Source organism: Lolium perenne, chromosome 7 (genome assembly GCF_019359855.2).
Source record: "Lolium perenne isolate Kyuss_39 chromosome 7, Kyuss_2.0, whole genome shotgun sequence".
In the NCBI taxonomy this organism is placed as follows: Eukaryota; Viridiplantae; Streptophyta; class Magnoliopsida; order Poales; family Poaceae; genus Lolium; species Lolium perenne.
In genome coordinates, this window is record NC_067250.2 from 4,280,112 (window position 1) to 4,295,604 (window position 15,493).

At 41.9% G+C, this 15,493-nt stretch overlaps 1 non-coding gene across 1 annotated transcript; it reads right to left on the reverse strand.

The window, feature by feature from the left end:
• Positions 1–3,182: 3,182 nt before the first annotated feature.
• TRNAD-GUC (transfer RNA aspartic acid (anticodon GUC)) lies at positions 3,183–3,254 on the reverse strand. The gene has a single exon. It is a non-coding gene; the product is annotated as a tRNA-Asp (tRNA).
• Positions 3,255–15,493: the final 12,239 nt, after the last annotated feature.

The following is a 15,493-nucleotide window of genomic DNA, read 5'->3' on the forward strand; positions in this document are numbered from 1 at the left end:
ATATGGCTATTGTCCTAAGGGTAATTACATATAGCATATTCATATTCATTGAGGACTAGATCACCAAGGAAGCTTGGACATTGCAGGAAAAAAGCCTTTTGTGCCGCGCATGCAGTCCAGTTCATGAATAAAAGTGTAAAATAACCGGGCAGGCACACATGTATTCATGGGTATTGAGCTGAATACCCATAAAATTTGGCCAAACCCTCAAATCATATGCTACCCCCTCATTTTTGGATTAGTTCTTACAAAAACCTGACCAAGTTGAGCTCAAGCATGTGGACGAGGTGGTGTAGTTCGTTAGAGTATCTCCAACAGGCGCTGTATCCAGCGCTGTATCCAAAAAAATGACTAGTTTAGCGCGTGAGAGGCCTAAATTGTTGCTCCAACAGATGCTATAACCGGTGCTGTAAAGTGGAGCGTGCTGCAAAAGCTCTATCTGGTGCACTATATTTAGGGCGCCGGAAAGAGCACGCTGTACAAATCGCGCGTAGAAAGAACTACCCAGTTTTACAGCTCCAAAATTTAGAGCTTCTGCCGAAGGAGAATATGATCTCACGCGTGAAACACGGATAGAGCGCGCTGCAAAGTGCTTTTACAGCGCCAAAATTTAGCGCGGCTGTTAGAGATGCTCTTAGGACGCAACGAATTACCAGGCCAAGGTATCGACTCTGCTGCTAGCTTCACTTGTTTCTATAGATTTTTTTGGTGGCACGTTAATTCTGAATACCCATTATCAAAATCCTGGGCCCGCCCATGCCGTGGGGCCACTAAGCATTGTGGTTGTGGGGCCTTTAGGTTAATTAGGGTCTTAACTTAGTCCAATGCAACCTTAGCATAGTTCTCATCCCTTCAGTATGATACTACACTGCTACAAGAATTGTCTGAATCAACAGGGATAAGTGCACAATTTCCTGCGACATGCACCGGGATCGCATCTGTTAACTGTCGCAATACTCTAGTATAGTTAGTGAACAAAATCTTATAAAGAAACCGGGACCAAATCCTTGCGTGATCCAATTGTTCACCACATGTCACTGTTAGGCCTGTGGTTGTTAACAATTTTGGTGTGGATTGTGTCCAAGTTTCTACTTCAGTTGTGACTCCGCACGTATGCTAGAAGCTAAATTAACAACCTAGGCTAGGATTGATCGCAATTTATGCATCGATCTAGGTGCTTAAAACAATGCCTAGGCCTAGACATCCTCATGGTCAAAAGGCACACTGTTCTAATTAATGGCAGATATGTAGAAAGCCATTAATATGATATGGTAATAATTTTGGTGAGTTGACAAAGACCGTTCCAAGATTTGGATGCTTCAGTCTGATCTGCTCTTCTTGCTAACATCACGGTTAAAAAACTGAATATTTTTGCAACTAAAAAATATATTTAATTACATTTTTCTAAATTTATATATTTGCGAGTGTCATGGGTTACAGATAAGACCTCAGATCAGATATATGTATACCCATTTGTCTAAACAGAGACAGGTTTTTTGCTTCCTCTTCCGATATTTCAACTCGCAATGCATACGTGGTCTCCGTGGTGTCATGGACCAGAAAACCTTGTTTGATCTCACTTGTTGCATAATCTAATCTAGTTAGTTAGGAGAAAGTGGACTATGCCACATCCATATATGTTGTATCTGTTTGACTTTGCTGCTGAGATTGACCCTGTTTTTATTAACCAATTTGTTTGAGACCATGTCTGTGCTATTGGCAACATGAGCTGTTCATAAATAGCACGGAGATAATCCACCCTGTTGTAAGAAAATGGTTGGAACCCTGAACCTCTGTGCCTGTGTCTGCACCTGAAAACAGGCACAAGCTATCTGCTGTCCAGAGCCCACAGGTAACAGTAGATGGAACTGAATCTGGTCTTGCACAGATTCTGTGATCTTCAGTAATATCATTTGTCTTGCAATAGTCGTTACCCGTTAACCCTTTGTGACAAGTCGCTTAATCTTGAGGACGGTGTGTGTTGAAGAGTTGAAGCTTCAACTGACAGTAGTTTATGCATGTTTGTTTGTTAGACTCAAATCACTGGAATCTAGTGAACGCCTCTACAGCTAGTGACAACAAAATTCAATTGAATTCACTACAGAAGTACCTCAGCACAAGCGTGTGCGCACTGCACGGATGAGAAACCTGGCACTCGCGAGCCGAGCAACAAAAGATAGTTAAACTGCGCCTGAGCCAATGAACAATGTGGCTTCACAATCTAGCCCTATAGAGACCAATCCCTAATTCTTTCCAGATCATATACAAAGACAATAGGCATGTAGCCAATTTAGCAGGCAGCAACTTGGCACATTCTCTAGTGGGTCAAAGGCATAGTTGAGAAGCATGGGAAAGCCACAGAGCAGTGGGCATGACAATGATGCAAACCCATGTCTGACTAGCAACAGTGCCTGGTTCCTACTGGGGCACATACACAAAAGTTTCTGTCCGAAACTTTGTAAAAGAAAACTTAAAGGATGTTCCTTGTTGTCTGAACAATTATCCGCAGCTGGAGTAGTAAGTCAGCTGGTTTTAATTGGTCAATGAGGCAGGCATTCTTCCTAGCCTGTGTTGTCATTCTGACTAGTCACAAGCAGGATACAGAGACATAGAGACAGAGAGAGAGGCTTGTGCTGTGATCCAATCCAACAAATGGATGATGCTGATTTATTTATCTAAGAGGGACAGATGGTGGCTAACTAGAGCTACATAGGGCTGTGGCTTGCAAGATGGTTATGTTAGGTAGTGGTGATGGCACTTGTGTAGGCTTGCAAGTGAAGCTTAACCGAAGCTGAATTGACACATGAATGGTGCTGGCCATGGAGGGGGCCAGCAGGAGTGACAGGTTACTCCTCTTGAGGCCACCAAATAGAGCCGCGTCTTCCTTCTGTGTCAATTATTGATACAGCTTTGTGATGATTGCTGAATAATGCTAATGATCAGTTTGTTCTATATATGGTCAACAATCAGCAAAACGGACAAGGAGGAATTGGGAGGAAATGGAAAGAGAGGACGTTGCTGAGGATGGAATTTTATACGCTAAAAATGCCAAGGATTGTTTAGAACCAAAAACAATTCTCTGAAGAAAGAACAAAATATAAACGCCGAAACAGGCCGAAATAGCCACAGCTTAGGCCCACGGTACAAATGGGCCTGAACGGCGACGAGGGACAAAAAACAGGCGCCGTTGCCGGGGATCGAACCCGGGTCACCCGCGTGACAGGCGGGAATACTTACCACTATACTACAACGACCTTGCTGACTACTTTCCGGTCTTTTCTAATTTAGTCGAATTTAGTTTAAAGTTATACTAAATTCAAATCAATTAAAAGAGACCGGAGGGAGTAGTTTGCTAACTGAATTTACAGGAACGCATTCTATTAGTCCTACCAACTTACAAGTTACAACATTGTCTCCTGTGCTCGACTTGTTTTTTTTTCTATCAGCAAATGATATTAGTTTCTAGTTTATTACGTTAATAAATTATGGTGAAGTTCCCTATTTATTATACTTTTTATAAATAAATATATATAAATTGACCGATTAACAAAAAGAGTAAATTCCAATTATTACCCCCTAGTTTCAAAATTTTGACGCCAATTACCCCATTTAGGAAAGTTTCATCCAAATTACCCTATTTAGTAAAACTTGTGCCAATTTTTACCCCCTATATTATTTCTAAGCGATTGGATGGGTGATTTCCGGCTGCCAGGTACAAGTGGTGACTTGGTGTGTCACATAGACTGTTCGTGAAGGCATACCTAATCCAAGTTCTGTAATTTTTTAAGCGATTCGATAGGTCACGTTCATGTGTGGCATCTACAGTTCATTGCACTTACGCAGTATGAGACCCAATAGCTGAGGTTCAAACAGGAAGCCTTGCGGTAAAAGCACTGTTGTAACTACCAAGTTGTTGGATAAATGTGAGCAATGGAGAATCGAGCACACACACCTATGGTGTAGCTGGAGCTGGATTCATCTTGATTCTTAAGATGAGAGAGCCATGAAAATGCGCACGGGAGAAGAAGCAAAAATATGAGGCTAGAAGTTTGCCTAGACATGGTGGTTACTGATTAGAGCCATTGTACTTTTATTATATATGTCTTAGAAGAAGGGAAACACCTATTGAATCGCTTATAAAATTTATATGGGGTAAAAATTGGCAAAGTTTTCACTAAATGGGGTAATTAGGATGAAATTTCCTAAATGGGGTAATTAGTGTCAAAATTTTGAAATTAGGGAGTAAAAACTGGAATTTACTCTAACAAAAATGCTCTCCTGACAATGTTATCATGGTTGCTAACAGAGTAAATTGCACATAACCATCACAATTTCGTGGGAAAATTAAACAATCCACCACCTTTTTGAAATTTCCAAAAATCATTCAGATCCCGTCGCCTTCTGCCCTTCTCCCGTAGATCCTGTCGCCTTCTCTTACAAATCGGAAGATCCCGCGCAGATCTATTCGATGGCGACGGAAAGAGTTGCCTAGCCTTCAATCTCGACGGGATCTAAGGGATTCGGGAAGGCTCCGTCCCTTTCAGCTCTTTCGGGGAATTCGGGAAAACCCAAAACCTGAACCACATCTTTCCCGGGTACCCGATCTGTCGGGTCTCTCTTTTTCGGGGTGATCTTCGGTGCCAATATTCAAAACCAAATTCCAGATTACCCGAGGAAACAGACCCAAAATTTTTGGGTTACCTGAACATCCACCGTGTGTCATCAACCCTAATAGTTGCCCCCTCGAAAAATCTTCTCTCATTATCTACAGTGTGCAGAGAACCACATACTATTCATGGAGGTGTGGTTGGAGGATACGACAAGGGATAATTGTTTTCCGAACATGGTTGGCCGCATAGTCCTCGAATTGGGCCTCCCATTATTTTGGGTGCCTATGCAGTTCCTCTCATGATTACTTGTAATGCGTCCTCTTTTATTTCAGTGTAGATACTCTTGGATCTTTGCGGCTATGTATAGCCTGGTTATGTAGAGGACGGGTGTAATGCTTATATCTTTGGAGTAATAAAACACTCTTTATCAGGAAAAAGGGAACCATCAATGTACATTGCAAACAACGAGCACAATGTTGGTGGATTATTGTAAATTTCGAAAAAATAGTGGATTTTTGAACTTCACGCTCAATTATGGTGGTTTCTTGCTATTTACTCCTGCTGACACTATGCACTATAATTTACCGATCTTGCCAAGGGACAAAGTTGAAGTGGCCATCACTTGCTTGTTATTGTGTCTTTGAGAAATAAAAAGAGTGGAACCCATTAGAGTTCTTTCACCCTGAAGGTCAGTAGTGCTACAATCATGTGTGGTAGTTCATTGACACTAGCCTGGAGAAGATTTCACCTCTAGCTAATCATCACGGAGATGTTGCTTCACCCATCAAGCCAAAGCAGAGCAATTGAAAATCCCGATGCTTCCGAATCCTAGGATGTTGTGGTCTCGATGCATTACAAAAAATTGTTCTAAATATAGTGATACGGACCTAGCACATCAAAAAAAATCCAACCAACTGCAAAACTTGTGTATACTGCCTATGCATGTGGGGTATGGTACTATGAGCCTAGCAACAGAGCTATACGCCTTGCTCGACCTCAGTGCGCAGGATCGCTTTGTTGTGAGTTGTAGTGATGCTATACTGATATTCCTTCTCTCTTCGTATGTTCATAATATAGGATCAATAATATTACAGTAACGTTTAATGCCATGTGGTACAACGCCCATGCGATGGATGCTTTCATGCACGTAGTTCTATTCTGACATTAGGTGCACATGGCATTCCTTACTGCTATGAGCATCTCTCTATAAACAGTCGCCGATCTTTCTTCAGATGACCACAACTTGAGAAAACCTTTGCATTTGCGCTAATAAAAGCAGTACTCTCTTCGATTCATATTATTTGTCGCTAATATGAATGTATCTAGAAATAAAATATGTCTAGATACATCCATAATAGCGACACATGGATCAACAGGAGTACTAATTCTATCAGTTTGATGACAAAACGAGTGAGTAACCCTGATCAGTACGAATGTAGGATTTCATCATATTCATTGCTACCCCTGTGGACTGCCACCTTGTGACATATCGCCCCGTGTGGATCTGAACAAAAACATGACAACAGTGTGGCGTGTGATCACCACCTCCCTGCCTCTCAACCCCATCAATTGTGCCGTCAGATAACACGATCACACGAATGGGATATGATAGACTCCTGCAGAAACTCGAGGGGCTTTTCATTAAAAAACTCGTCAACCAACAATGTCACAAAATAAGAACCGAATCTTTCCTATGCAACAACGCCAGGAAACAGCACAACTCCAGCAATATTATTACAGCACCATTCTACAACTTAGCCAAAGTAAAAGGTGCATTCCCAACAATTCTACCTTCCAACATTCTGAACAAGTGAACATGGGCCCCCAGAATACTGTGTGACCTGCATGTTCTGCCACTAGTAGAAAAAGAGTCTTTAGTCCCGGTTCACAACGGGCTTTAGTCCCGGTTGTGCAACCGGGACTAAAGGGTCGCGACTAAAGCCCCCCCTCCCCCTTTAGTCGCGGTTGCTTACGAACCGCGACTAAAGGTCTGTCCACGTGGGCGGCTAGCGTGCGTCTGGGCGAAGGAACTTTAGTCCCGGTTTGTGTCCCCAACCGGGATTAAAGGCTATTTCGTTAATTTTTTTTAATTCATTTGGGTTTCTAATTTTTTTCACTCCGTTTTTTCTATTTTTTTTTCAGAATTTCTATTATTTCAGTTATTTGCATAGCTTAGTCTCTATCTCTAACTACACCTATCTCTAGTCAAATTACTTACTCGTGGTCAAACTTTCCGCTCGGTCACCCATCCTCCCACTACTCCACCTCTAGCACGCTTAACTTCCGAGTTCCATTCCGTCCCGCATCCAAGTGCTACGCACGCATGTATGTGATACTAGTATCATATCAATCCTATTAACATGTTGGTCGATGTAACATTTTTTTATTGTTTGAATTTCAAATAATTTTTTCATAAACAAAAATAATGATGTAATAATAATCGTGAATAAATAAATAAACATTAACTTTTTAGTTTTTATTATTTTAAATTTTAAATTTTTTTTTTGCCAAACCTAAAACCTAAAAATTTGAAAATCTAAAAATTGGGTAAAAGTAATACTCCCTCTGTTCCATTCTATAGTGCCTATTGTTTTTTGGCACGGAAATTAGCGCAAGGGTATTTTTTACACAATACCCCTAGCTGAACGATTTGAGATCAACATAAAATTTAGGAAATCCATATCTTCCAAACTTACCATAACAATTTTGGGAGCTGAACGATTTGGGAGTTGAACGGGGAGGGGGTAATTGAAAAAAAAAAGCTAAGCTAAAACCTTATATTCTGAAACAAATACCAAAAATCTATAGGCACTATAGAAAGGAACGGAGGGAGTAGTAATCTTTATGCTGGATGCAATTATTAATTTTATTTTTTTGAAAAATTTAAAAAATATAAAATCCGTAATTTATAGCAAAAACTTTCCTGCTTTCGTATTTTCATTTGGAATTTTGAGAATCTAAAAATTGGCTAACCGGGTAAACCCCGGTGAATTCGAATGTAACTTTTTCCCAGGATTTTTTGATATATTATACGTTTTTTTCCGACGTCGTATGCAAAAGTTATTGCGGTTTTACCCTTTTTTAAACTTTTTTTTGCAAAAAAAGTGAAAATTCGAATTTCTTAATTTCTCCGAATAGTAGGTTGCATAACATACAAGAATCTGAAAACAATTTTTTTTTTGAATTTTCTATCATTTTCTTTTGTAACCAAAAAAGGCGATCCAAGGGGGGGGTGCAGGGTGCGTGGGAGTAAAAAAACTCGGGAAAACCTTTAGTCCGGTTGGGGACACCAACCAGGACTAAAGGGCCCTTTAGTCCCGGTTGGTGTCCCCAACCGGGACAAAAGGTTTTTCCGCCGGCCGCATCCCTCCATAGCCCTTTAGTCCCGGTTGGTGTTACCAACCGCGACTAAAGGGGTACCATTTCGTCTCGGATGGAGCATTAGTCGCGGGTCGCCTCCCGAACCGTGACTAAAGCCCCCTTTAGTCGCGGTTCGAATATTTCCGGGACTAATGGAGGTGGACGGAAGCCTCTTTTTCTACTAGTGTGCCGAGAGAAAGAAGATAGATTCCGACTCCCCACATTTCACATCGTGGAAAATTTTCCACGGGCCAGATGGAGATGAAAAGTTTCCATATCAACTTAGTACAAATTGATGGGATGAGTTGGGCTAATAATACCGATAGGGAGTAACCGAACACTACAACTTTGCTGGGCTGGAAAAAACAATTCGCCGGGCTGAACATACAGGACTAGGCCCTAATCCAGATCAATCCCTACCTCCAAGAGATTAAATGAACTAGGCCTTAAGGTTTCTTTATTCCAAATAGGCTATGAAGTTCTTCCACTCTAGGGCTGATCAGCATGACTGTAGTCATCTCAAAAAAAAAAAAACATCTCAAAAAAAAAGCATGACTGTAGTCATCAGTACCAGTTCCGTGACGATGTTACTTCATGTAGAAATACAGATTAATATAGCCACAAATCCAGATGCCTCCAAATCTCAGGATTTCTACGGGGTTGTGAAATACAAAGTTCGTGTTAGAGAACTTCTTTGAATCATCCTATCTTTTTGTTCATTATGAAGGAAATTAATATGTGATTTTCAAAATAGGGATTTCGACGGCATAGCAAAAGCATCTCCAACTAAGTATAAAATGTGTGTCCATTGCATGCTGTAGTGTATGTTGATACGAATCTAGCATATCAAAAGTTTTTCTGACTGAGACTTTATGCTGATATAAACCTAGCAATGACTAAGCTTTATACCTTGCTCGGCCTCAATTTTGCAGGATGGCTTTGTTGTGAGTTATGATCATGTTCCTTCTCTCTTTTCGTATTTAAATAACAGTAGTACTACGTTTCTGGTAATAGAACAACCATGCGATTGATGCTTTCATTATGCAAGCCAATACAGCCATAAGGATCGGAGCACATACATTCATGTATGATGTACAACTATGATCCTCACCTTTATATGCTGAAGTTTCTTTAGTTGACCAAGACTTGAGAAAGCCTTTGCATTCAGTGTCCCAAAGTCGACCCAGAACACGGTTAAGAAAATATACACTGGAACAATCTGGTAAAAGCTCAAGTGATTTTATCAGTTTGATGACGAAATGAACCAGTATCCTAATCAGCAGGGATGCCCAGCCATCACTTGTTCTGGTAGAACCGACTGCTCTACCGGCCCTAGGGCGTAGCCTGTAGGGGAAGGAGGGGGCGGCGTGCGGACGAGGCGGCGGACACCGGCGACACGGCGCCATCGTGTGCGGCGAAGAGGAGAGGCGGCAGCTAGGTTAGGAAGTCCGACTCCTGAGTCGGCAATAATGATTATTATTATTGCTTGATGTTTGCCTCGTTTACAACTCGTATATAAAGAGCTAAAACTGCTAAAGATAAATGGGCTAATTCCCTAGTTGGGCCCACGGTTGGGCCCCCTCCTCATGTAACTAATATCGATCATAACATCTCTTCCCGCCTGTGCAAACAGCTCGTCCTCGAGCTAGTAGTCGGGTAGTGCTGGCTGAACTCATCGCACTTCTCCCAAGTGGCCTCCTCCTCCGGAACGCCTTCCCACTGCACCAGCAAGTACCAAATGTCGTGACGGAGCTGGGCACGTAACACTGATCACCCACAAGTATAGGGGATCGCAACAGTCTTCGAGGGAACTATTACCCAATTTATTGATTCGACACAAGGGGAGCCAAAGAATAAATATAAGCCTTGACAATTGAGTTGTCAATTCAGCTGCACCTGAAAATAGACTAGCTCGCAGAGGTTTATCAGTAGCAACAATTTTATATCAGCAGAAGTAATAAAGTAACAGCGGAAATAAAGTAAAAACAGTAGGAGTGGTGGATGCGGTAAACATCAGGATTAAAATACTGTAGGCACAGGGATGGATAACCGGGCGTTGCATGAATGAGAGGACTCATATAATAGCTAACATGGGCATGATAAAGTGATACAAGTATCCAAGAATAAAATAACCATAGGCGTGTGTTCCTATTTAGTCGCGCGTGCTCGCAATGAGAAACTTGCGCGACATCTTTTGTCCAACCAGCCCGTTGCAACGGGGCCTCGAGGGAAACTACTGGTAATTAAGGTACCCCTTTTAATAGAGTACCGGAGCAAAGCATTAACACTCCGTGAACACATGTGATCCTCACATCAAAGTCATCCCCTCCGATTGTCCCGATTATTGTCACTTCGGGGCCTCGGGTTCCGGACAATGACATGTGTATACAACTTGCAGATATGATCAAGAACAATATATAAAACATCATCATGAAAACACAATTAGTTCAGATCTGAGATCATGGCACTCGGGCCCAAAGTGAGAAGCATTAGGTATAACAAGTTGCAACAATGCATAAAATACTCACAACGGATACTAGGCACTATGCCCCGAACAATTCTAATGCTATTACATGAACGGACTCATCCAATCCCGACCATCCCCTTCAGCCTACAGCGAGGGAACTACTCACACATGTATGGGGGAATCATGGATGGTTGATGGAGAGGCGTCGGTGATGGCGATGGTGATGATCTCCTCCAATTCCCCGTCCCGGCAGGTTGCCAGAACGGAATTCCTGCCTCCGAAATAGGGTTTCGCGAGGCGGTGGCGCTACGGAATTTTCTCTGGAATAACTTCAAACCCCCTGGGGTTTTCTCGTGCGAGGATCTTATAGACGAAAGGGGAGGCCAAAATGACGAAGGGGTCGGGAATACAACCCCCAGACGCGGCTAGGCCTGGGCCACGCCTGGGCCATGTACTCCCAGCTCCAGGCCCCATGCTCTTCACCTTCTGGCTTCGTGAGTTCCCCGGGAAAATAAGACATTTGGGTATATTTCTGTGATTTTTCCCGAAAGTTGATTTTCTGCACAAAAACAAGACACCGGGCCAATTTTACTAAAAACAGCGTTAGTCCGCATTAGTTGCATTCAAAACATACAAGTTTAGGGAAAATAATAACAAAAAAGGTTCGGGGAAGTAGATACATTTTGGACGTATCAACTCCCCCAAGCTTAGCTTATTGCTTGTCCTCAAGAAATTCAGTGACAACTGAGTGCGATAAAAGACTTTCACGAACCTATTTATTCAATAAGATGTATATATTCTCACGGATGATCAAATACTTAGCTAATTCATAAATAAGGAGCATGTGAAACAACATAATCAGCAGTAATGCAAACCATGAATGGATACCAATATAATATCAATGATAAGTAACATGAAACATAAACACTTGCAAGATTGCAATAGTCATAATGAAGTAAGACAAAGTGGTATCTCGCTTACCCATATTTGGAAGCAAAACATAAATGCACAGGGCACCTCTGAAGTCCAAAAGAAGACTAGAAGTAAAGATATCGAAAGATGCAAGCATCACAAATATGCAATAAATAATCTTGTCTTGGGACAAGAACATTACACTAAGAATGACTGCCAATGCTTCTAGGAAAGTGCTTTAAAAGAGAGAATGGTGAATCAACATTGCGGTGGTTGAATGGTCCTTGGCAAAGGAAAGCACAGATTAAACATGTGCTAGAGCTTTTTATTTGTAAAACTGAGGTAAACTTGCTTTTTGAGTGGTGGTTGCTTTTGTCAACGAATCGATAAAAGGGTTTTTGTCATCTTCCATACTAAACAAGTTTGAGAACGGTTCTGAAATATTTAGGCGAAGCCTCTTTTCATCTATGCTATTTATAAAATTGTGACACTACTCCCATCCATTGCTTACACATACCATGGCTAGCCGAATCCTCGGGTGCCGACCAACAATCACAAACGAGTGTCAGTTTCTTATAATTTCCTATTTTCTTCCCCTTTTGGAAGTTGTGGTCAAACCAGCTCTTCTTCTTTTTATAACTATCATTTTTTATTGACAAGCGAGGTGAAGCTTGATACGCGTACAGCACGCGTCCGTTGGTAACCCCAAGAGGAAGGTGTGATGCGTACAGCAGCAAGTTTTCCCTCAGTAAGAAACCAAGGTTATCGAACCAGTAGGAGTCAAGAAGCACGTGAAGGTTGATGGTGGCGGAGTGTAGTGCGGCGCTACACCAGGGATTCCGGCGCCAACGTGGAACCTGCACAACACAATCAGAGTACTTTGCCCCAACGTATCAGTGAGGTTGTCAATCTCACCGGCTTGCTGTAACAAAGGATTAAATGTATAGTGTGGAAGATGATGTTTGCGAAGAACAGTAAGAACAAGTATTGCAGTAGATTGTATTCGATGTAAAAGAATGGACCGGGGTCCACAGTTCACTAGTGGTGTCTCTCCAATAAGAAATAGCATGTTGGGTGAACAAATTACAGTTGGGCAATTGACAAATAAAGATGGCATGACAATGCACATACATATTATGATGAGTAGTGTGAAATTCAATTGGGCATTACGACAAAGTACATAGACCGCTATCCAGCATGCATCTATGCCTAAAAAGTCCACCTTCGGGTTAGCATCCGCACCCCTTCCAGTATTAAGTTGCAAACAACAGACAATTACATTAAGTATGGTGCGTAATGTAATCAACACAAATATCCTTAGACAAAGCATTGATGTTTTATCCCTAGTGGCAACAGCACATCCACAACCTTAGAACTTTCTGTCACTGTCCCAGATTAAATGGAGGCATGAACCCACTATCGAGCATAAATACTCCCTCTTGGAGTTACAAGTATCAACTTGGCCAGAGCCTCTACTAGCAACGGAGAGCATGCAAGATCATAAACAACACATAGATGATAGATTGATAATCAACATAACATAGTATTCCATATTCATCGGATCCCAACAAACGCAACATGTAGCATTACAAATAGATGATCTTGATCATGATAGGCAGCTCACAAGATCTAACAATGATAGCACAATGAGGAGAAGACAACCATCTAGCTACTGCTATGGACCCATAGTCCAGGGGTGAACTACTCACACATCACTCCGGAGGCGATCATGGCGATGAAGAGTCCTCCGGGAGATGATTCCCCTCTCCGGCAGGGTGCCGGAGGCGATCTCCTGAATCCCCCGAGATGGGATTGGCAGCGGTGGCATCTCTGGAAGGTTTTCCGTATCGTGGCTCTCGGTACTGGGGTTTTCTCGATGAAGGCTTTAAGTAGGCGGAAGGGTAGGTTTAGGGGCGTCACGAGGGGCCCACACAACAGGGCGGCGTGGGCCCCTCCTTGGTCGTGCGGCCCTGGCGTGGAGGCGCCTCGTCGCCCCACTTCGTAACCCTTTCGGTCTTCTGGAAGCTTCGTGGAAAAATAAGACCCTGGGCGTTGATTTCGTCCAATTTCGAGAATATTTTCTTTGTAGGATTTCTGAAACCAAAAACAGCAGAAAACAGCAACTCGCTCTTCGACATCTTGTCAATAGGTTAGTGCCAGAAAATGCATAAATATGACATAAAGTGTGTATAAAACATGTGAGTATCATCAATAAAGTAGCATGGAACATAAGAAATTATAGATACGTTTGAGACGTATCAAAGTTCACGTGTCTTGCGGTACTTAAAGCATGGAAGACGACAATAATAACTCTCACATCCTCATGAGCTAAAAACAGTGTCACAAAACGAGGATTTGTTTGAAGGTTTTAAAGGTAGCACATGCAAATTTGCTTGGGGTGGCGATGAAATACCACGTGTAGGTAGATATAGTGGACTCATTTGGCATGCTTTGGTTTAGTAGTTGGATGCACGAGCAGTAACTCCACTCAGTACAGGTGAAGGCTAGCAAAAGAATGAGAAACGACAATTAAAAATGCATTGGCAGTCATAATCATGCTTGCGACAAAACGCGATTAAAAACGGCATAAAAGCAATGCAAGAACTCCGAGGAAAAATAAATCATCAAGTATTAATTGACTATTGTTCAGTCATATGCATGCGTGAGCACGTGCCAAGTCGATTCAAATGAAATAGTCAGAGGAGGATACCACAATGTCAATACCGCTATATGAAAAGAGCAATGCAGACGAACGTGAATGTAAAATGTTACCCACCAAATGTAAATTGAAACCAGTCGTGAAAGAGCGGTACTACTGAATATAATTGAGTAACATACACCCCACATGAATAAACTAAGTACCTTAACATAGATGAGTATATGTACATAAATGAAAATAAATAGAGTTCATACCAGCCTCTCACCACAAGCAGATTGTCGTAGATCGTCATTATTGCTATACTTGTGTGGCTTGAATGATATAAAATTAAAACCATGCTCCAATATAGCATTGAGAGACCACTGAACCCTGCATCAAACTATACAAAACCAAAGAAGAACAACAAATAGTTTTGGATTTTCGATATTAGAGTCACCGAACAAAAGTAAAATCTTTTTGGATTTTCTCATAGCAAGCCAGCGATAGTAAATAAAGCAAAATAGGAACAAAAAACCAAATAAACAAATGATAAAGAGAAACAGCAGAAATATTTTTGTATTTTTGTGTTTTAGAAAAGAAACAAAGCAAAAACAAGAGAAAGAAAACTAAAAGAGTCACACAAAAACAAAGTGGCAGAAATCTGTCAAAACTTGACAACAGTACAATAATGAATTTTTTCGAACATTTTCTGCTGGTCAACTCGAAAAGTGCTCAACTAATGAAAGTTAGATAATAACCTGAGGAGCATGCACAAAAATTGGCAGCTCAAAATAACGGCCTGGCTATTTTTAGGAATTTGAGTCAATAGCACCACACATACACGACCTTGTCTAGAATATACAAACACCTACAATTAGTTGCAAACTGTGTTCCACTTGTACACGAACTTGACATGCGGGGTGCAAAAACCTCCAAAGTGTCCGAATTTGACAGTTGGACGCCACGCTGGCCACGGTTTGGCTTTGTAATTTTGTGAAAACCCGTTGGAGAATAATTGAATAGCAGTTAGAGGTCCTCCTGGCACTCTCCCCTCCATCATTCCTGAGAGAAGCTGACGTCGGCTGGCCGATGCCAACACCGAGCCCTCGACGAAGATAAACAAGAGCGTGACGGGCTAAGTAGACATCATAGGTATACGCCTCGGCCTTCACGGTTGGCATGACGAGCGGGAGCAGCGACGACGGGTGTACGGGCACGAACGCGACAGAGGGAAGATGGACTCGACACATGAGAAGGGTCATGCAACGACGGCGAGGCACTTCTTGAGCTTGGTGTTCTAGCGGTTCTTGATGTCCTTGTCCATCCACCTCTCGAGATGTGATGCTACCAGCGACCACCTATGATTAATGTCAACGCATGCGTGTCGGAAACCATCTCTCTCTTATGCTTTGTTCTTAGTTTATTTTGCATGTAACCTGTTCGTCGATTTGACTTTCCATTGTGTTCACCGAATAATCGAATCCGTGTAAGCCTCCACATATAGTG